Source organism: Pan paniscus, chromosome 13 (genome assembly GCF_029289425.2).
Source record: "Pan paniscus chromosome 13, NHGRI_mPanPan1-v2.0_pri, whole genome shotgun sequence".
In the NCBI taxonomy this organism is placed as follows: domain Eukaryota; kingdom Metazoa; phylum Chordata; class Mammalia; order Primates; family Hominidae; genus Pan; species Pan paniscus.
In genome coordinates this window covers 109821683-109845052 of record NC_073262.2, presented here as the reverse complement: position 1 = coordinate 109845052, position 23370 = coordinate 109821683, and the positions used below count along the sequence as shown (strand labels likewise).

Below are 23370 nucleotides of genomic sequence, written 5' to 3'. Positions count from 1 at the left end.
TCTGTAATCATGGAAGCTCAAGTTCTTGGTGGTTCAGAGGTTAGAGACCTCTGATTACTAGGACACAGCAGAATAGCAGGGCTGGTCCTGGTAGATCAGACATCTCATGACATGCTTTAAAAGGGACTAGAATATTCAGAACTCCGGTGTAACTAAATGATCCTCAAGCTTTACCAGCAGGTGAGCAAGGTCCCATTGTATTTGGTACTCACATCCCCACCAATTCTGTAAAAGTTTGCCAACTTTCCCCTCCATCCCCCGCACCCTTTCACCAAAAGATATGCCTAAGAGTTCCCAAGAGACGTCTAACATAGGCCTGCATGTCAGCCCAGTCTTCTGGGCTGAGCTGCTGCGCTGTTGCTGGCCTTGATGGCTGAACCTGATCTCTGTTGTGGCACCCACCACTCTTTCTCAAGCCTTGACACCTTGGCAGGCTTTGGCAAAAAGAGGAGAGCTGTTCTTCCTCGGCATTATGTTCACTTAGCAGGGTCCCACAGCAGGATTGCTTGGACCCCAGAGTATTGTAGGGCTTAATAAGCCCAGCCCTTTCATCTCACACGCTCTATCCTTTCTCTCACTGGTGCACCCACGTCAGGTCTTGAGTGGGGAGTGCTCGAATATCTGCCACCAGCTTGAGTCAGAACCCCGACTTCCCTCAGCTTTTCAGGGTCTGTTACTGAGTCTGGTCCACACTCCAGGGTCTTTTCCTCACGGTCTGGTCTTTTTCAGGTGCCTACCTTTCCTCCCTGCAAACTGCCTTGAGTTGCCTCCCCTTCTCCCTTCCTTCCTTGTCTGTCAGAGGCATCTTGTCTGGGTGCATATTTGAACCCCATCAGTAGACAGAAAACATGTATTTCCTTGAAGGCCCCTCAGACCCCAGGTGCAAACATTGAAGTAAATAACAGCAGGGATGGGGGTTCTGCCTCGCTTCACCTGCCAGCCACGTGCAGACCTTGTTTCAGTCCAACTGAGACTTTAGCAAGTGCTTCATTCTGGTTTGTGAATGGCTTCCCAGTGTCTGTCACTGTGTTCACAGGGCCACCGGGGTTGGCTGAGTCAGAATACCAGCCATGTGGCATGTCCCATGGGGCAAGAGCTGTGCTGCCCATGGGAGTCCAGAGAAGGAGCACACTAAGGACCAACACCAGGTAGGCCTTGCCCAAACAGGACTCTAAAGAAGTTGGCCAAAAGAGGGTTGCAGACCTAGTAGTTTAGAAGTGGTGCCAAGATAAGGTCAGATTCCTTATCTTGAGCCACCTTGAGGGTGGCTGTCCTAACCACCTGCAATTATTCACTACTCACCTGTATAGGCCAGATTGTGTCTGCCAGGCGGATGGACCAGGCTGGCTTGAAGGACCAGGGCAGATTACATGCCCCAGACAGGTGTTATACAGTGGTTAAAGCTCCTCCTTGTGTTTAAAGGATTATTTACAAAATGTAAAAAGACCCAAAGACTTTCATTCCTTTGTAATGTTGGGATTAAAATCTCAACTAACAGTAGTCTAACTGGATTGGAAATGGGGAATTTCCTGTAGAAATTTCATTCTTTTGAATTCCAGCTGCATACACAGTAGATTTTTTCCCCCTATAAATGAAAGTGTATGGCAATCTGGGTATTCTCTTATTCAAGTAAAGATAGTAGTAAACTAAATATTTTTTAGTGAGAGGATTGCTTTATATTCTGCTTTTTCTGCTATTGTTCACTAGGGCTTCTAATACAAATGTAGTATCACCCTCAGCTCTTCTTATAATACCTGTTGTGTATGATGATGTGGATGCTTAGGAGATCAGGATAGGGGATCTCTTGTATTTCAGGGGTTGCAGGCATGAGTGGATGGCCCAAGGTCAAATAATGAACTGAAGTTCATTATCTCTGTTTCCAGCTCTGCAGATGAGCAATATCATCACAACTAACCAATTGATCAATTATTCATTCAGTCATTTAATGAGAAGCTACTGTGTACCCATCCTTTCCTTGGCCTTCTGGACAGTTAGACATGGTGCCTGTCTTCAGATTGCTCACACACCAGTTGGAGACACAAAAGTTACATGCAGTAAGCAACAATCCCTAAATGCTCAACAGCTCACCAAGCCTGAATAGAGAGGAAGAGACCTTGGTGTGGCCTGGAAGGAAAGAGCAGCTTTAGGAAGGAGTGGCATAAAAGAGAGAACTTAATTCAGCAGTTTTTCTTCCTCTATGCCCAGATGGTATTACATGTGTTACTGGCCAGTGTTGGGTAACAATGGCACTGATGTGGTCACTAAGGGGCCCTTGGTACCAGGGCTGGGACAAGGGTGGGGAAAGCAAGACATCTAGGCCCTTCAAGAATGAGCACCTCCCTAAATGATGTGCGTAGGTTGTCCCTCCCTGGCCTCTACCTAGTCCCAGTATGCTTTCTCTGCCTCTCTCTATTTCATTCTCTAGCTCCACCTTCTTTTTATTAGTGTTATTTTTTCTCCCTCCTGGTTGTTTTTCTCCATTCTTTCTCTTCTTTTTTTTTTCTTTTCCTTTTTACTAGTCTACTTCTAATACTCTTCCAGTGCCCCTCCATAATCCATTCCAGATGTTGCTGTATTCTTATGTAGACTGGTGCTAGAGGTCATGGGGTGGATGTAAACAATGTCTGCAACCTGCCTTAGCATTGTTATTTTTAATCCTGTGATAACAATAGTACTGACACATATTACAAGTCATGTCTTTGGATCTAGTTTCTGAGAAAGCCCAAGTTCTTTTTATGAAAGAACACCCATGTAAAGGAATGAGATGATCTAAGTTACATGAAGAAATTAACTGCAACAAAATGATATTAATACATTTGATATTCTTGGTCAACTAATGCTTCTAAACATCTTCCCTTCAGAGCATAAGCTCCTTTCTCATCTTATTCTCCACAGACTCCTCTCCATTGGATCTCTAGCACCTAGAATAGAGCTGGGTATACATGTTGAGGTGCTTAATACGTATTTGTCAAATTGAATGTCAAGTTTTAGGAGTTTAAAGAGTGTTTTCAAATGGGGAGAAGCCGAGACACAAATAATCTCAGGAATGAGATGAAATTATTTAACCAATTGGAGATGAAATTCGAAATGGAAACTATGACATGACTCAACATCCTCAAGCCCTGAAGTAATAATTAGCAAATAAAGTTGGTCTGTTATGGACTTTGTGTTGTGCTCCCTGCAAAATTGGTATGTTGAAATCCTAACCCCCAATGTGATGGCATTGGGAGGTGGAGCCTTTGGGAGGTCATTTAGGTCGCAAGGTTGGGGACTCATGAATGGGATTAGTGCCCTCATGTGAAGGATCAGGAGAGAGCTTGCTTTTTCCTTTTTCTGTTGTCTACTTTGTGAGGATACAGAGAGAAGACAGCTGTCTGCAAACCAGAAAGAGGGTCCTCACTGCACTTCATATCTGCCAATGGATCCTTGCTCTTGAACCTCCCAACCTGCAAAATCATGAGAAACAAACATTGTGTAAGCCACCCAGTCTACAGTAATTTGTTCTAGCAGACCGAGCTGACTGAGATATGGTCTCATCACGTAACCACTTTTAACCTTTGTCTTTCTATCTGTAAAGTAAGGGGGTTGGAGAAATCATTCTAGAAGATGTTTCTGCTTTAAAACAAATTCTTCTATTTCCTTTCCAATGTGAAGTTTGGGTGGTCCCATTGTAAATGACTCCATTAGATTTTGGTTTTGAATTTATTGTCTTTCTTCCCACTTTCATCTCAGGTACTTAGTGCCGGTATGTGCTTTTGATCACAGCCTCAGAAAATAGAACAGTGTGTGGCATTGGGAGGTGGGGCCTTTGCTTAGGAGCTTTGAAAACAGAAGTAATTTTCTTGTCTGCATGTTCACAGTTTAAGCCTAAGTTCTTTAAGTTTTAGTCTGTATTAGTATTGGTTTCAAACATTTAATGTATGGATTATTCCTTTGGTTCCTGTATTCCTGCTTTCATAGGCATATTGACTTGTTAAATAATGAAAATTAACTGAACTGTGGCCTAAGAATCAGAATCTTTAGGGCTAAAAGGAAAAATGTAGAGTTTGGTCACATCCCCACCCTGCTTTCTTCTGGGACCCTCGGGGTAAGGTAGCTGGTATTTGGTTGACATGGTCCAGGTATTGAATAGATGTCCATGCTTTCCTTTTCCTCAAGAATGAGGAAGTTGTCTTCAGATGCTGAAGTCAGAGTCTACATAAATAGCTGGGGTATTATATCTGAGCAACCTTGGAGGAACAGTGTTCACCCTGCCTTTAGTTTTCTGCTAATGTTATCCAACATTCTTTCCCAATTTGGTCTCCTTCTTCCTCTCCATTTTGGCAGTTCCACTGGCCTTCTTTTCTAATCTAGAAATGGTGATAGGGATGGTGGCTGCAAACACCAGAGAGGAGTTGGCGGAGGGGGTAGGGATGGTGGGGGGAGGCTATTCTTTGACGAGGAATAAAACAGAAGCCTAACTGTAAGGCCATCAGTTCACCCTCTGAGTGTGAGCAGCAGATGATAGCTTCAGATTATCTGGGAAGACAGTCACCTTTTAGAGCAGGAGTTGCAAACTGGCAGACCAGCAGTGAAATTTAGCCACAAACGTAATTGTTCAGCCAGCAAAGTGTTTGGAATATATTTTACAAAGGTCCACAGGTCTTACCACCCCTAATGTCTTGTTCTGGACCTGACACACACTCATACAAATTGCTTGTCCCTTTGTGGGGAGTTTTCTTTTACAATCTAGAGTCTGATCTCAGATAAAACTTCTTCTCCTACCAAAAGAAGATCCACACCAACTCATCATCAACTCACTTTTTCTCCATCTTTAGTTTAGGCCATATCAAAAACATTGATAACCATCTCTGTAGACAGTAACTGCAAAAATTGCAAAAATTAATATCCAGATTCACTATTAGAAATCGGCTGACTCCATGTTTTACAGCCTCTCGTTCAACTTTTCTCTGCTGTGCTAGACATGTGACAAGCCAAACTCTCTCTGTGTTGGTCTTCACTGTGCTGAGCTCTGTTGGAAGCCTCTGGGAGCTCAGTGTGCAAAGGAGATAAGCCAGGAGCATGATGCTTGTTTAATGGTTCTCTCTGCAGTGTCCTTGTTTTCTCAGCTCCTTTTTTCTTGCCCATTTCCTTGGCCTTTTATCATAAATTCCCTGTGTTGTTTATATACCACTCTTGGCAGGATTGCCCACTGTATTCCTTCATTAGCTTGGTTTTATAAGGGAAAGGACACTAGGTGTCTTAGTCTGTTTGGGCTGCTATAAAAATACCTTAGACTGTGTCATTTATAAACAGAAATTTCTTGATCACAGAATTTTCTTGCTTCTGGAGGCTGGGAAGCCCAAGATCAAAGCACCAACAGATTTTGTGTCTGATAAGGTCTCATCCTCTACTTCATAGATGGCACCTTCTTGCTGTGTCTTCACATGGCAAAAGGGGCAAACAAGCTCCCTCAGGCTTCTTTTACAAAGTTACTTAATACCACTCATAAAGGTGGAGCCCTTGTGAGCTAATTATCTCCTAAAAGTCCCCACCTCTTAACACTACTGCATGGAAGATTAGTTTTTAACATGAATTTTGGAGGGACACAAACATTCAGCCTACAATACCAGAGTACTATTTGATGTTTTCTCTCTGTCAGCATTTTGATACTCACATATACTGGAGCAACACTTTTTTTTTTTTTTTTTTTTGAGACAGAGTCTCTCTCTGTCACCCAGGCTGGAGTGCAGTGGCACAATCTTGGCTCACTGCAACCTCTGCCTCCCAGGTTCAAGTGATGCTCCTGCCTCAGCCTCCTGAGTAGCTGGAATTACAGGCATGCACCACCACACTGTGCCCAGTTAATTTGTTGTATATTTAGTAGAGATGAGGTTTCACCATGTTAGCCAGACTGGTCTTGAACTCCTGGCCTCAAGTGATCTGCCCACTTCAGCCTCTCAAAGTGCTGGGATTACAGGCATGAGCCACCTCACCTGACCAAGCATCACATTTTAATAATTTCATGTAGCACCCTTTGGCCAAGCAGCTGTTTCCTCTTTCTGGACCCTACTTCATCACCTTACAGAATTTCATGGTGTCAAACGTCTCTGATGTCAGAGATTTGCCTACCCCAAAGAGCATTTTCTCCTCTTCACTTCTGTGTAAGAATCTGGAAACCCCAAAAACTTGGAAGGTTAAAGGGAAGGCCATTTGATTATCTCTAGGATAGCACAGAAGCGAGTCCTACTGGGCGGACTGCGTAGGGGGTTGGGTTTTAAGACCTCTTCAGTCTTTTCTAGCTTTTCTTTTTTTTTTTTTTTTTTTAATTTAATGCAATAAGTTCATTGGGAAGTGTTCTCAGGGTCAACATTGTTGAGGGAGTAAGTAAAGCAGGACTGAGCATAGGGAGATGTTGGACTGTGATGCAGCATGGCATTTTTTGTTTGTTTGTTTTGTTTTGTTTTGTTTTCCCATGTCTTAAAGGGGCACTCTGGAGCTGGAACGGATTTTCAGAGATGTTCTGAATCAGGGCAAGGGGACTAGGTCTTTATAACCCACACAGACCAGTAAGTCAATGCAGGATTCCCTCAGGAAATGGGGGTGTGACTTCAATCATATTTCAGTTCTTAGATTCTGCACATGTGTGAAAGGACATGTTTGGCTGTTTGTATAAAGCAATCTGCATATATATCCAAAGTCCTCAGAATCTAATGCCTCACTAAGGTATTCTATGATTATTGCCTTGAAAATATTGTCTGTGAATGACGTGGGTAACCACAATTATTAGTAACAGAGTATTTGCTTCAGCTAGAAGGAAGGGGACAAAGAAAAACATAGCATGCCAGGAGGCAAGACTGGATACCAGAGAGGATGACAGAGGGGGTGCGTATGGAGAAGGAGACCTCACCCTCCAATGAACTTCTCAGAATGGAATCTGCTCAATGTCTGCCTTGGGCACGAAGCAAGCCATGTTTTATCTTTAGCTTCTGCTAGAGGAGTCTGAGTATTTTCTCAGCTTACCTTTTCCAATATCTCAGGCTGTTCACTCTGGGTGCCTCACTTGAGGATTTGACCTTTTCTCCTTCTTTGTGATGGTTGTTTTGAGTTTACAAGGAATCAAATATTTTGTGGGCATCCTGGGGTTTGACTGTTCAGGGGGGAGCCAGAGACAGTACAAAGCCAGTTTCCCACTTTTCAGGCTCACTGAGTGATTTGCAGAATGGAGGGGGCTTCTAACACATGGAGTGTGAATTGTGTGCATAAGCAACTCAAAACCCAGGCAACCTTCAGCTCAGGGTTTCCTGTGAATCAGCTGGGTTTTCTGGCATAGCAGTGAGCAAGTGGCATTAATGAGGAAGGCATAAGATGATGCCAAAGGGGCTCGTCCATTCAGTAGGAGTTGGGCATAGCAGTGGTGGAGAAACAATAAACGAGGGGGCTGTTTTATCCCCTCCCCTTCCTTTTTTTTTCTTTTTCTTTTTTTTTTTAACAGTAGCAACGTTTTGGCTGATTAAAGTACTTTTCGTGGTTCCGGGAGGGAAGTGCCTTTTGTACTACACACTAGAATGTCAGTTCTCATTACTGAACCCTGGCTGTTCAAATGCTATCTGAATTCTCCCCAAGGCCTCCTTGGGGAGGCTATAGGCAGAAACTTCAAGGAGCTTATGCCAATTATTTTCTTTCTATCTACATATTGATGGCTCACCCACAGTAATCATGTGAGTCAGGTGCTATGAACACAGTTTCCTTTATTTCATTCATGACTTTTAAGACAGATAAGTTTTTTTTTTTTTAACACTTTTTTCCCCTTAGCCTCTGCAACTGCTATTTGTGTTGTCTACTTGAGAATTACATGGCAAATCAGAGGGAGAAGTGACCCAGATTTTTTGGGGGGATGGGGATGAGAGATAATTATTTGGGCATTATTTTTGTTAATACCTGAGTTAGTCAAGGACATATAACATAAACATATTCTGAGGCCTCAGTGGTGGGAGCAGGTGTCAAACTCTGGACTGCATTGCTTAAGAAGTCTATAATTTAGTCATTTTGTTGTAAGTTACAGATTTTACTCTGTCAACTCACAAGGGAAAAGAGGAGTTAATTGAAGGATATGTAGTAGTCATTTAGCAAAAGCCAATGCTGAAAATCAAGTATCAGAAAGTACTGGAACTAGAGAATTTAAGTAGCAGGAAGTAATAGTCTCTTTAGGGAAGTACCAGTGTTTCACGTCATCTTCAATTTCTTTCCTTTTCCTGTTCAAGGTTAAAATTCCTATGCGAATCTGACTGACCCAGCTTGGGCTTCATTCCAACCTCTTGGCTAGATAAGAGTGTGGAACCTTAACTGATGGTCCCTTTGACTGCTCGCCACAAGGGAAGATCCAAAGTGTGGCAGAGAGTGACCAGGTTCCAGACAGGCAAAATCAGCAGATGTCCATTCGCAAGCCAAAAGAGCTCCAGGTGCCCTAGAAAGGGACATCAATGCCCCAACCTTACACTGTTCCTTGTTGTTAGTGCAGAGTGGCAGGACAGCCTCTGGGTCCCTTTCCCCAGTGCTCCGGGATGGACTCCATGTTGCCCCCTTTGGAAGAAAGATGAATTACAGTTATCCTTCTTGGTAAAGTGATCACAAAAACCAATCCAGTTTAGCAGACTCAATTCCAATTTGAGAGGAGAGGCTAGGGCACAGAGTTGGCAAAGACTCTATCTCCCCAGGTTTCGGAGATTTGTCTTGAGTGGCTGTGAATGCTGAAAGGGAAGGCGATGATTCTCTAAACCCTTGTTCTCAGGCCCTCTGATGGCCGCCATTCCTTCAACTGCTCAGATGGGCTCCTATCAAGTCCTAGCAGGCCTCATGTGTATTATTTATTTGATTTTTTAGAAATTGTGCCATTTGCTTTTAAGGAACCTCTGGGAATGAGCATAATTAAGCATAGATTAAAATGTCTGAAAGACTAAAAACCACCATAGCGATACAGTAAAACGAACACAAGAAGCTTAGAAACAGCCTCACATTGTCATTCCATCACAGAATCCCCGTTTAGAATGATACCTAAAAATCAAGCCTTACTGGAGATGATCAAACTGAGATTTCAGCTTTTGGACTTTAACCGTGATTCTAACGATTCGTAAAGATTAGTATGGGACATAGGTCTTCTACACCATCAATGGAGGCACAAAGGGCATCAGTCAGATTTGAAGGAGGAGCAGATGAAGGAGGAAAGAAAGAAGAGAAAGGAAGAGGAGGAGAGAAGGAAGAGAAGAAGTAGCGGGTGGAAAAAGAGGAGGAGAAGGACCCTCTGAAACTCCTAAAAAAAACACTGCAGGGGATTCTGGTGCCCACCAATGTCTAGAATTTTGCTACGAGCCAAGTAATGTTCTGGGTAAGACAAACAAACTGTCAAGTGCAGAGACATTAAACAAACAATGAAGATATTTATATAGAGTCATAACTTCTGTGAAGGAAATTGTGACTGAGACAGAGTTGCTGGGTGGCCACTCAAAGTTGGGTGCTCAGGGGACTTCTCTCTGACAAGATGAAGTCAGTGGAGAGAAGAAAGCAGCCTTGGGAAGACTGGGGGGGAGTTTTCCAGTAGAAGGAGTAGTGATTGCAGGGGCCAGGAAATGAGGCAGGATGACGTCCAGGTTGGCCTTTCCTGGAGCATCTGGGGAGAGGAGCAGGAGATAAGTAAGTCAGGTGAGTAGCAGTGGGGTAGGCAGGGCCAACACTGAGAAGAAGAAGTCATTTCACACCCTTTCTCGGGGCCTGCTTTTAGGTAACTCTATCAGTTAGGTGCTTTGGGCTACAAGTAACAGAATCCTAACTGGTGGTAGACTAATCATATAAATTAATTTTTAAAAATCTAACAATAAGTCTGGAAGTCAGCAGTTCCAGGGTTGGTGGAGCAGCTCAATGACATCAAGTTCCTGGGACTTTTCATATTTTTATCCTTAATATCTCAGAGGTGATTTCTCTCATAATTTTGAGAAAGATGCTTCAACTCTAAACTCTGTGTCCTCATGTGGCAGCCTCCCAAACAGAAAAGAGGATGCAAAAAACATGTTCCTTGTAGAGCTCTTTCCTTTTATCTAGGAGGAAAATCATCCCCTGCTGTCCTCCAGCAGATTTCCTCTTAACACCTCTCTGCACAGACTGACTATGTGTGCACCCCAGACTGGGAGGGTCTAGGAGGGGGTGAGCTCAGGGAAGGCCCTATCTGTGCCCAGCATGGGCAGCTGTCCACAGGGATTATTTGAGAAATGTTTGCCCACATTATCTTAGGAAACTAATGGAGTAACTGAAGTAGGGAGGATGTTCTGGAGGAGGCTGTTGTTTCGGGTTCACTTGGAGGAACAGGGCCAGAGTGGTCTTGGCTGGGGTTTGCTGGAGTGGGAGGAGGGGGCTGCTGGCATGCTGTGGAGGACACAGCCCACCAAGCTGTTCTTGGAGTGTAAGATGGAGCAGAGGGGAGGGCGAGCTGAGGGTAACAGGTGCAGGCTCTGGAGAGACTCCTTGGGTGCAGCACCACTCACTAGCCTTGTGCTGTCCTGGGCTTCATCATCTATAAAATAGGAGTGACAGTAGGGCCATTTCAAAGGGTCTTATGACAAATACACATTTTACACATGTAAAAGCACACAGAGCAGTAGTGGCATAAAGCAACCAGTCAATAAAGGCTGGCTATTATTTTATTGTTCTTCTGTACCATCCACCTCTTCCTATGTCAGATTATTCCACAGTTTGTTGCAGATTTTACACTTTCTTTACAGATCACAAAGAATCTTCGTGTGTGCCAATTCACTGGCCACTTGGTCTCTCTACCCTCTTGATGATGTCTGTGGTCATAGCATGAGAAATCCCTTGGTGCTACCAGACCCATAGGGGGTAGAAGTCTCACAGGAGCCTTTGTAAAGGCCCAGCTCTGTTCCTTTTAAGGGACAGCTCACCCAAGGGGAGTGTTTTGAGAGTTTGGATGAGAGTGGTCTTGGAGGTGCCTCAGAACCGGGAACTGCAGCAGCAGCTTCTTTGAAGCTCATGAGGTCGGGGTGTTCTTGGCATTGCCTCAGTTTCTTCTCACTGTGCCTTGGGAGCTGGGGAGAGGGGAGAGGTGATGAGAGGAGAAGCACAACCTTTTGATTTCTTTCCTTGCTGCTGAGAAGCTTTCACTCCCTCCGGAGTCTGGGCATCTGTGGGAGAGCTGGACTGTTTTATAGCAAGGATTTTTTTTCCCCCTTCTCTTTTTTTATTTTCCCATCAACACTTGTCAGGGATTCAAGGCAAAAAGCCTGGCAAAGGCCTGGGCTTCTGCACCAGCGCAGGCAAAAGATGGGTCTAAACAGGGAACAGAGCGAGGCATTGTTCCAACACTGCAGAGTGGGGAAAGTAGGTCAGGGAAGAAAATGCAGGTTTGACAGAGCTGGGAATTGAACTTGTCACCTCAGAGCCCATTGGCGTAGAAAGTGAACAGCCAGCAAGGGACCAGGGAGGAACTGAAGTCTGCTGCCCGGGCAGGGGCAGACACACGCTGTGAAAAGCTGCCTGCATGACGGTCACTGCCCCCTTCCGCGTCATGGCCGAGCTGCCATCTTCCCCCTCCCCCCACCTCATACCCTGGGAAACTACACCAAGTGATCATTCTAGACAGCAAGAGCAGCTGAGACTCTCTCTGGAGAGAATGCCAGGCGGCAGCTTCCCAGCCACCAGCTGCATTTGCGGGACTGGGATTTGAGACAACCACCCCCCCTCCGCCCCGCCCCCTCGTCCGCCCAGAGAGGAGGCTCTAATTACAATCAACATCACCTTCTAGGAAACTTCTTGCATGAATGGCTACCAGCAGAGAAAAGCTTTCTCCTCATCACCCTCCTGGTTAGTACCGTGGTGGCTAGGGGTGCCAGACGTACCCGAGCCTTGGTAACTCTCCCACTTTCTCTGAGTCCAGGCACTGAGCGATTTCGAATGAAGGGTGCTTTTTACAACGCTAAGGAAGTTTCAGATTGGAAGCAGCTCCAAATTCTTTGCTCTGATAGAGGCCTCCTCCTCCTCGCAGGTCTCAAACATGCTTCAGTAGCAACAAGAGAGACTTTGAATTGGTCATTTCAGGCCTGCCTGCCACACCTTGGATACCAAGAAATGAAAGTTTATTAGACACTCCTTCATTGAGTACTTTCAACATACACTTGAATCTGAAAGATATGCATAGCCACAAAGACCACAAACTTATGTGCCTACCACTTCTCCCTGGTCTTTGTTCTGTAATTAGTGACTTGTTTTCCCTCTTTGTGAAATGGGGATAGCACTGGGAATAACACCATCTCTTTGTAATGGAAAGGTTATCTGATTGGATGCAAAGACTCAAACTCCATTTCTGCTTAGTTCACTTACCAAAATTTGTCACCTCCAGATTCCTCAGCTATAAAATGAGGACAGAGTGTCATATAGAGCAGAGTTGTAAGGCTTCAACCACAGATAAATGAGTTTGATATGTGGAAGCACTTTTCCCAGGCCTGGCACCTACAGGAAGCTGAATCCAATCCAGGAAGCTGCTCCCTTCCTTCCTCCTTGTTGATAATGCTGAAAGAATTTCTGGTGGGAGTATTTGGGAATAGATATACTCAGGGCTGGCTCTAAATAAACAAGCAAACAAACAAAGGGAGCAGAGAATAGGATCTGTCTGGTCACCTTGTCTTGCACATGTGGCTATTTAAATAAAAATTAATTAAAATTCAATAAAATTAAAAATGCAGATTCTCAGTTATGTAGCTAAAAGTTAATCATTCAATGGCCACATGTGAGTAGTGGCTCTCATATTGGACAACACAGAGACAGACCATTTCCATCATTCCAGAAAGTTCTATGGGACAGTGCTAAGAGCATTCTTACAGAAATGAGCCTTGCCCTACCAATGAGAACAAGCTTCTTAAAGCAAAACCCAGATTTCCTTTCACCTCAGAGTGCGTCGTCTTCTTTTAAAGACGTTGCCTTTAAGACACACAGTATTTATTTCATAGCCTAACCAAGAAAACCACACTATGTAGCCAGGTGTGTTCACATCCCCCTTTCAGCTGGTCTTGTACATGTGTCTTCTGACCAGCTTCTACTCCCCCTGCCAAGCAGGTCGGGGGAAGACCCTACGAAAACAATGTGGGTGCAAATTGGGCTTTCCTATTTCATAGACCTTGCTCCCCTGGATGGCTTTGTGCCTAACATAAAGGGAGAAACATACCACCACATTCTGTAATTGTATTGTGGAATATGAGATGACTTTAAAACAGATAAGAGTGCCTACTCTGCCTGCCTTCCAAGAGCTGGGTCAGAAAAGAGTTTTTATTTTCTTGGTGCAATGAAGGAGGCAGTTTTTATTATTGGGGGTAATATAAGGAAATTGGGAAAAAGACTTTTTAAAGAAAAATGAGTGTTGTGAAAAGAGGGACATTTCCTAAATCCCAAGTCACCTTAGCCTCTGGCCGGCAATATTAGTGAAAGGACATCCCTGGTCATTTTACACGGGTGTGGCTAAAGCCCCAAGCACTGGTCACTGTGGGCTTCCACATGACACCCCTTCCTGCAGGGCAGTGAGCTCACACTTATTCAATCGCTCTCACTTTCTGTGATTCAAATAGAGCAGAAGTTTCCAGGAGGGATTAAAATGTACACCTGAATGACTCCAGCCCACTCCAGCCCAGAGAGAAGCAAAATCGGTGTGATGGGGGCGGGGAGGCATGAAATAAGTCAAGGTTAATTCAGCATGTGAGGAAAGTTTGAATTATTCATTTTCTGACCCTGTACCAGGTACTTTTTACTGCTATAGTCTCTTTGGGGGCAGAGTAGTCACACATGTGTCTCAGCCATCTTTTAAACACATGCTTTGTCTTTTAGTTTTAAGCAAAGGGTTGCGAACATAGGACTTTGGTGCCAACAGCAGCCTGGGAGATGCCTTTTAGGAGCACCCAAATGTGGCACAGCTGAGAGGAGGGAGGGAGCAGCCACTTAGCACTTCCATCCCATTTACGCTAAGTGATTGGGCAGGAGGAGAGGAAAGATTAAAAGCAAGAAGTGAGAAAAGCATCTAAGGGTTTGGAGGAGGGCAGGAAGGAGGAGGAAGTTTCATAGAAGAGGTGTGATTTGGTTTCCTTAAGTCATCAGAGCTCTTTCTTTGTCTTTAAATGACATTTCCAATTGGAAATTCATCTGAACAAGAGAAAAAGAGACAAAGCTCTATTGATTTAAAGAGGCAGGGAACATCATAGAAAGATTCTAGTACATATTAAGAGAAATCAGAACTGTGGACCTTGGCTAGGTTGTTCTTGTATATTAGAGGCTATTTCTCGCCTCTCATCCCACTGTGAAGTGAGTATCACAAAATATGCCAAGCAGTTTCTGGATCTCAGGCTGCTTTGGCTGGCATTTTGTTTAGCTTGTGACATTCTTGGCTGTTCTTATTCTGGTGGGCATCAACACTGCCCAAATCTGTTGGATTGAAATTCATGTTCAGACTACTCCTTTGTTCTAATAACTATTCCATGGCCATCATCCCTGACCAGGTTGAAATAGTGGAGTGTGTATATTCCAGTGCTGCATCTCTGCATTTGTGAGGGTGGAAGCCTCACAAAGAGTTGTGGCCATGTTTACAGCAGGCTGCCATGCAAGGCTAGTGGTAAATCTTTCAGATGCAGGAACTGAGATGTATCCATGCACAAAATGTGCTTGGCGGTTCTAGAATGTAACTTTATGTTTCTGGTTGAATCTAACTCAGAAGCCATTTAAAGTACAGGTCACGGCCGGGTACGGTGGCTCATGCCTTTAATCTCAGCACTTTGGGAGGCCAAGATGGGTGGATTACGAGGTCAGGAGATCGAGACCATCCTGGCCAACATGGTGAAACCCTGTCTCTACTAAAACTACAAAAATTAGCCAGGCATGGTGCTGTGTGCCTGTAGTCCCAGCTACTCGGGAGGCTGAGGCAGGAGAATCGCTTGAACCTGGGAGGCGGAGCTTGCAGTGAGCCAAGATCGCGCCACTGCACTCCAGCCTGGGGACAGAGCAAGACTCTGTCTCAAAAAAAAAAAAAAAAAAAAAAAAGAGAGAGGTCACAAACTCAGATACCTACAGAGGCCCAGGTAGATGTCAATAACTGAAGAAAATGAGTGAAGTGGGATGGGAGTAAGGTAATGGGAAGCAGTAGGGATGGGGGCTAAGTGGAGAGCATACAGCCAGTTCAAGAGAAAAACTAGAACTCAGCTTCAGCAGATTGGTGTCACACAGGGCTGGGTTTTTGAGATAATCTAGAAATTCATATTTTTGTGAAATCTCTTAATTTTTTAAAATATTGGCCCAACGTAGATGGTCTGGCCAGGCAAAAAGCAGCCATGAGCCAGATTCAACCAGTGGGACACCAGTCTACAAACCATGATTTGGAAACCTCTCTGACAAGGCTGGTTCTAATGCAGTGATTTGCAAAAGTAATCAGCTTCATGGCTCCCATGATCCTGAAATGCCCCCTTAATGGCACTAGTATCAAACAAGGCCAAGGGGCTGAGACTGTAAACTCCTTTCATGTGCAGCCATTTTGCTAAGTGGCTCTTACCAGCTGTAGGCTGTAGAGTTCCTCACCCTGTTCCAAGCATGGTCTGGTCCTTCTTGGGGATTGGAAATTGTGCTCTCACTCCTCTTCCAGCTAATTGCTTTAATGCATCCTGAATGTATCTAGGCTGCCGCCCCTAACCACTGGGTCATCATTTATTCACAGGCCTGAAGTCCCTTAAGCAGCCTCCTGCTGGCCCTCACGCTGCAGGGGATTAATGTAGTCTGGTTGGTGAGTCAAAAAGAAAGATGACATCATTTTCATGTCAGGAATGAGGATGTGTGTTTGTGTATGTACGGGTTATAGAGTGCAAAGACAGGAAAACTGAGGCTACTTCTTTTATAAGGTAGCACAATAGCCCCCTCCCTCTTTGTCTTTTGCTTTCAATCCAATCTGGCTTCTCCCAAGTGAGTTATTAATATGGGACACAGCCTGACTTCTTCCCTTCTGTCTCCTCATATAAATCCAACTAATTAATTTACTTTAACAAGAGGAATCTTTTTCTATCTCTTTCCATCTTTGTCGTTCAAGCTCAGTTTCTCTGAATTCAAATCCAAGATGCACAGCTACTTCAATAATTACACTTTGAACTTTATCTCTGAGGCTTAGTGTGCAGAGATCTCTTATTTTGCGTCATCAGATCCACTGTCATAAGCTAAGGGAAAAAGAAGTCTTAAGTAAAAGGGTTATTAAATGAGAAGAAGAGTTAGAGAGGGCAGGTAAAGACCAGACTCATATTCTGTCTGGTTCAATTAATGAAGGGAAAATGGAAAGAATACTGCATGTGCTGCAAACTGGACAACCTAAAGATATTTACACATTTTTTTTTTAAAGCTCCACTACGTTGAGTTCATTCAATACCACAGAATGGTGGCAACAGAGTGCCTCCTCCTGAACAATTACTTGGTTAAATCTTGTGTCTTCTTTTAACATATGAATGGAAAACTCCACCAAAATATGCCATTTGTTGCCAGTTAGCCCAATTAGAAGCCTCCCCACCCTTCCAAAAAGAAAGCTGAAGCAAACAGGGCTGTGTTGGTTTCAGGGATGCTCTCTCGTAAAACGGTATCTGCATGCCACAAGCTGAAGGAAAGGTTGATCCTGCAGAGGAAATTCAGGTCAGAACTGACAACGGTGAGATACGGGAAATGCAAGAATAAACTAGAGATTGCCTTGTGTTCCTCCCAGCTGCAGGAAGGCGTGGGAATGATTCCCCATGTGAATGAGCACTGGTGGAACTTTCCAGATCATTGCTTAGAGCTCCTTTAATTCTTTCCTTGGTGCTGCAAGGGATTTTTCTTTTTTTGTGGAAAGTGTCAATGCTTGTCTTTCAAAAGCACCACCCCCACGCCTGCCACCCCCCAAGAAAAAGTAAAAAGAGGACTTGAAAACCAAGTGCCATGCTGCCCATTTGCACACCCATGCAGAGAGGAGTCAGGAACTGCTAATGAACGTACCAACTGTGTATGAAAAATCAGCCAAGCTCAGGCTTTGGGCTTTCATTTCTCTGCTGAGATCCTGACTCTAGACTGCCTGTGAGAAACATGAGCATGGCTTCAACCACAATGTGAACAGAGAGCAAGACTAATAAAAGTGAGGTTCTCCTGGAATATGAGTTAAAAATGAGCACTGTCTTGGAGCAAGCCAATTGTATCCCATTATTATTTCCTGACTTGGTCTGGTAACATCTTAAAATACAAGCAAAACTACCTTCTTCTTTTTAGGACCTATGACCTTTTAAATCTTGCTTTCCAAGATTTAAGAACTGGCAAGTATGGTTACTTTTTAGAATAAGTTTCCTATTCTTTCCTCACTTCGTCTCGCCTCCCTCCCTTCTTTCCCTTTTTCCTCCCTTCTTTTTAATACAATAAACTACCTAGCTATTTTTGACTGAAATGGATCAAAATCCGGATGAGTGCAATCTTGAGTATGTCTAGAGACATGTGTGTCTAGAGTATGTCTAGAGACAAGCTGCACCCTTTGTGCAGCTTTTCTGCACATTCATGTCTATCATAATAATAACAGCTACTATTTATTGAGCATTCAGTATGCACCGAGCATTGTGCTATGAGCTCTGCATATATTACCGCATTTAATGCAATTATTAAAACTGAAGAAAAGTGGAACTTCTCCTTTCTGTATTTCAGTAATTCTTCATTAATAGATTCCTTCATAGATATGCCACTATACCTAGCCCAAGCCCAGATGATGACTACTGCCAAGGATAAGGTTGTTTCAGTGTGTAAATATTATTTGTATTCTAGAGGCAAGTGGGAGATGTCGTCTTCAAAGCAGTAAATCTGTGCTCACTTTCTGGAAGTTTGCTCTCAAGGGACTTGAATGTCTTAAAGTGAATTAAATTATTTGCTTCCAAAGCTTGGTCTTGGGCAAGCTATTCAATCTCTTGTGTGTGAATTTCCTCAACTTTAAAATGAGACTTAATGGGTATATATGAGGGACTTAGAACAGTACATGGCATATTAATTGCTCAGTGAACGTTAGCTATTATCATTGTCATTGTTAAATTATCACAACACTCTGAAGAAGGCATTATCATCCCCATTTTACAGATGAGGAAACTGAGGCAAAAAGAATTCAATAACTTGCCCAAGGTCACATAGCAGTCAGTGAGGGAGGTGATGATTCTCACCCTAGGTTACTCTCAGTTCAGAATCTACAAGTAAAATATGATTTTACTTCTCACTATAGAAAGTGATATGTGGTCATGGCTGTATAGAAAACTTCTTTCTCCTATAGGAAACCTGAGCTATAAAGTAGACATAAAATGTCCTGAAGACTGGAAACGTGTCACATGAGAAGCATTTTCGATCCCTCTGGTAGAGAAGGAGTGCTTAATTACCATGTGCCACTGCTGTTAACCTTTGCAAATAAGTCTAATTATCACAGATTAATGAACAGAGCTTAGGCACACCTAAAGGGGCTTTGCTGAGGGGTTTTCATTTCTGCATTTCATTATCTCCATAAACGCTGTTGTTCCCCATGCACACGGTTATAGGACTTTTATTATTTTTTTAGCTGCGCTCTGTGAAATATCAACAACAGAGCCTGCGAAATAGCTCAGGGCAGGGATCGCTTTCCAGGAAATCTTTAGGAAGCCTGTAAGTTGGGTGGCTGCTGCTTCACTGTTTACTGATGAATCATGCCACATTGGTTTATAGGGAATGAAGCCTTAGACAGTCGCCAAGGAAACAGGCTGAGATTTTGGAAATATCTGAAACCACAGAAAAAATTTCCAGAAAAAAATCAATGTCTTAGTCAAGAGTCAGGTTAACCTTATCTGCATCAAGGTGAGTAAGAACAATGGAAATACAGCTTAAAAGATCCATTCCTGTCTGTACCATGACTTAAAACCATACATACCAAGTTGTGATTCTCAGAAAATGTTCTCTGTGAATAGAAACCATGTTTGCTATACTCATCCTGGAAAGTGGCCATCCTGCTGGTCCTTAGAGCAGGCTGTGCCTGGGAGCCATCTTTGAATATCCTCTGAGCTCAGAGGGAGAGACATACCTCTAGTGAGGATCCTGGAAACCTCCGTGTGACATTGTGGCAAGAGAGCAAGCTGGTAGTTCGCAAAGGGCTGCCGCCATTCAGAGGCTGGGACCTCAGGAAGATCTTTGGCACAATCTACTAGACACGTTTCATTAATAAATGATTAGATTTGCAAATCTTGTCAGTAGAGATTGCTATCACAGAATTAATGAAATAAATAATGAAACATTTCCAGTGTTTCTGGCTGGCTTTCAGAGCAGAGTAGATCTCTGCCTTTGTTGCAATTTATGGCTGTCTCTTTGATCAACTCCTGGGGAGTTCAAGGAATGATTTTCCTGCTTCCAACACACGCCTTCGGCTTTTAGGTTTGCCTTTTTTTTTTTTTTTTTAACTTGACTTTTCATATCATTTTGAGCTTCAAACACAAAGGTTCCCCAGGATAATTTCAGATAAAGAAACCCAACAGAGTGAATAATCTGCAGTAAAGAAAATCTGAATTGTACTTTGAGAAACAACCATTTGACGCTGGGTTAGGGAAGTACGGAGGGATTTTGCTCACAAATGAACACAAAAAACGTTCATGATTTTATTCGAATGTCTCCATTCTGCACAGCCTAAAGCTGAGAGCATTTCCTGATCCAGAAGCAAACCAAGATGCCACCCAGTGTGGATTACCCAGCAGGCAGACAAAGCATATGTTCAGGACATTAGCGATGCCGGGTGGCTGACATTTCTTTTGTTCAAAAAGAAGAAACAAGATTTTTCATATCTCAAAAAAAAAAGTGTCAAAATAGTCATGGAGAAATCAGAATGTTGTTGGAGAAATAAAAGCTCATTTTCTGACTTAGTATTATTTTAATTTGAATTACTATCAGGCACAAGAGGGAATGGAGCCCTAACATCTGTTCACTGTATGGGGCTTCTAAAACTCTTCATTTGCCTGGTAATATATGAAATTTCTTCCTTCACCCATACTAGTCATAAGGCAATGTGGCCATTATCTGTAAGCCTGACATTTTGGGTAATCTTTCAGAGGAAAGCATAATATTAACAATATAAATAGATTTTCGGTTCTCTTCCTCCGCATCCCCACACAGTATGTGAATAGGCACACACACCATTTCTGGGAAGTCAGTGAGTCCAAAAGTCACAGTCCTGATTGCTCCTGGACTTGACTTCTTGGGAGCTACCATTATGCTTATTGGGCAAGTTACAATGGAGCCAAGTTCAAATCCATCCAATTAAAAAATCCAATTAAAAATGTACCTTTGAGTATCTTAATCCTTTCTAATTTCATCCCGTGGCACAGCAATTCTACAGGCGAAACACTTCAGGCTTTGTCTCTTTACATGGTTTAGATTATTTCTTTGGGAACAAGATACTTTCCCAGTAGAAAAAGACTTGAAAAAGTAGTTAATTGTTAAGTTGAGGAAATAAAATTAATGCTACAATTATAAGGATCAGAGCAAAACAAACAATAAAAACTGCCCTTTAGGTTTGAAGAGGGGTCGTCAGGATCTGTCTACAAGGGGGTAAATATTTTTGCACTGTAGTTTTATGATACTTTTTTAACTTATCTCCCAGAATTAACTACTTCTCTAATGGGAGTTTAAACATTTGATTGGTTCTACTCTCCGAGATGAGAATTAGACTTTATTGTTATCAAATTATTACTCTATTTTATTGATTCTAAATTGCACAATTTTTTCACATTCTGTCAATTCTGAAATCATGAGGCATATCAAAATCACCATCAGCCAAGCAGCAGTCATGATGTACCACACATGGACGTTGAAACTTTCAAAATGGGAGCCAGCTACTGCAAAGGAAAACTGTAGGCAATGGAAGCAGGGCATCAACAATGCTCTTAATGGCACAGAGCATGATGTTGGGTGGAAAAATGTGGATGTTGATGGCAATGGGTCAGATAAACTGTACAAACCATGACATGCATAGCAAACTAAATATAAGGGGTTTTGATACCAGCTGGTTAAGACTAATATGTTCCAAGATAAGACCACTGACTTCTCATTACAAATTTCAACCTATCCCTGCCCAGCTCTCACTTACTACCAGGTTGGTGCAAAAGTAATCGGGGTTTTTGCAATTATTGCAAAAACCCCGATTACTTTTGCACCGACTTAATAATTTCTGCCCCAGATCACCCTGTGACAACCCCCACACCTCATGGAACATGAGCAGTACCTTTCCCTGACTCGCCTTTTGAGAATACTGAAACTCTTAAGGTGGTGCTTTCTTTTGCTCAGCAAGTTTAATAAACCCAGTTTTTCTGTGATCAGCAGTGTTCCCTGGTGGTTTTGGTACAGAGCTTTGATACCTCAAAAAAAAAAAAAAAAAAAAATCAGTAGAATCAGGCTCTAATTCTAACAAGTTTTAGGAATAAATTATTTAACTGATATTTCTTTTTTAATGTATACACAAGAATAATATATGATTAAAAAATACATATGTAGTAAGTTTAAAAGATCTTTCACCAAAGCATAAAATAAGAAACTGCCAGTAAGAAAGCATTGTGTTATAGTTGATTGGCATAAATTTTTCTTAGTGATACATAAAATAATGATGTATCATACAATCGATAGCATTTTATATTTACTAAAATACAGTAATAATGGCTAGCTAACTTTTTTCTGGACATTAATGATGCGCCATGCACTGTGCTAAATGCTTTACCTGAGCCGACTGATTTAGTTCTCAAAGCATTGTGAGGAGGTAAGTCCTATTGTTACCCTCATTTTGTAGAAGTATGAACTAAGTGTGGAGTGTTGCCTTACATTACACACTAATGAATGGTGGAAGAGTTAGGGTTTGGATCCGGGTATTCTGACTCCGATAGGATAGGAGGAAAGAAATTCCATTTGTGGGACTATTTTCTTAAAACCAGCAGAAAGCATTAATTAGAATGACAGTAATTTGTACAAGGCATGCACTAAATTTTGGAATTGGGCTTTTAAGGGTAATATATTTACCAGTTCTTTGGTGTTCATGGCAGTGAAGTTGTTTCCCTTGGGTATTTAAGAAAAGATGTATTCTGAACCTCAAATATTTGCCAGCTTGTTTCTTCCAAAAGAGGGTCCCTAGGTGTTCAAAGCCATACATCAGGGTTAAAAAACAAGCAACCAAATAAAAACAAACCCAGCACTTGGGTCATCCATTTAAGTCACTGCTTGACAGCTGTTCTGGGAATGGCTGTTGCCACGGGTTACTGCAGGGCACTTAGCATCTCAGCCTTACCCATCACATCCAGCCTGGGCTCCCATCTCTCTGAAGAGATGACCCTTCCTTCCTTTTCCCACTCCACCCCCACGTTTGTGGTTCATATTAGATTTTTTTTCCTTTTCAACAGAAACAAAGTAATAAATATGCTAAAAATTCCCTAGATGTTGCATAAGGTATTATCTGCCTTTGATTCCTTTGTTGCCTCCTATTTTTCCTCATAGATCACAGCATCAGCACCACTTTTTCTGTAAGTGTCAACACGCAGTTCCAACCTGTGGCCTTCCACAGGTGGGGTCACAATTGGGCATCGTCAAACAGTGAGTGTAGCAATATAAACATCAAACAATTAACATGTTCTTAATTGGATTTTGCAGATAGTAGCCATCACAGTGTATTTTCAGGACTTTCATTGTTCTTGTTTTTCTTTCTAAAGTCTTTCTCTCTTATCTAACCAATGCATTTTCATATTCTTTTTGGCCAATAAATTTGACTAAGGTGCACTGATTTTCCTTCTACCACCTGCTTCCCTTTCTTCACACACTGAGAGTTTCAGAAATCCATTAAGACCTCACTTCACCCCCATCTTTATGTTTTAGGAAAGGGGGTGACTAAGGGATAGCATCTCACTTAGGTAGTGTTACTTATTAGAAACATACATGCAAAATACAAGCATTACATATCATCTATAATGCTAGTTGTATTGAACATTTCTGATTGTCAAAATCTTCAAAATCATGAAATGTACTTGTCGCCTATTATACTTTTCAAAAAAGATTATTTGTGGAAAGCATTTTGAGATTCTTGTAAGAAATGTAGCATATTATTATTCCTTTGTTTCAGGTGTTGGATAATGTTTAAGAATTACAGCTTCCGCTGATGCTCCGAGTCAAATCAAATCTTGTCAAATCCACTGTTGGTTTTCTGACGTTTATAAAAGGAATTTGTTCCCCATTACACTTCTTTTTCCTTTGCCTTTTCTTTCCATCGCCTGCTCCCCAACCATTACTTTCTAGTCAGCACATGCCCCTTTTCTATGGTTTGCTTATAGATTATTA

The 23370-nt window shown here is 42.5% G+C and overlaps 1 protein-coding gene and 1 long non-coding RNA gene across 3 annotated transcripts in view; one reads left to right on the top strand and one right to left on the bottom strand.

Moving 5' to 3' along the window:
- Positions 1–23370, top strand: part of KLF7 (KLF transcription factor 7) — a 455464-nt gene that overhangs the window by 291688 nt on the left and 140406 nt on the right. The gene's annotated exons all lie outside the window — the stretch shown is intronic.
- LOC117979449 (uncharacterized) overlaps positions 10632–23370 on the bottom strand; it is a 62232-nt gene continuing 49493 nt past the window's right edge. The window contains exons 1-3 of one of the 2 annotated variants that reach the window (XR_004670297.3): positions 19094–19828; positions 11883–12096; positions 10644–11072 (exon numbers count right to left, since the gene is read on the bottom strand). This is a non-coding gene — a long non-coding RNA (uncharacterized LOC117979449). Of the gene's footprint in view, positions 11073–11882; positions 12097–19093; positions 19829–23370 lie in introns of those variants that run through there. The other variant, XR_004670296.3, reaches the window with a different exon arrangement.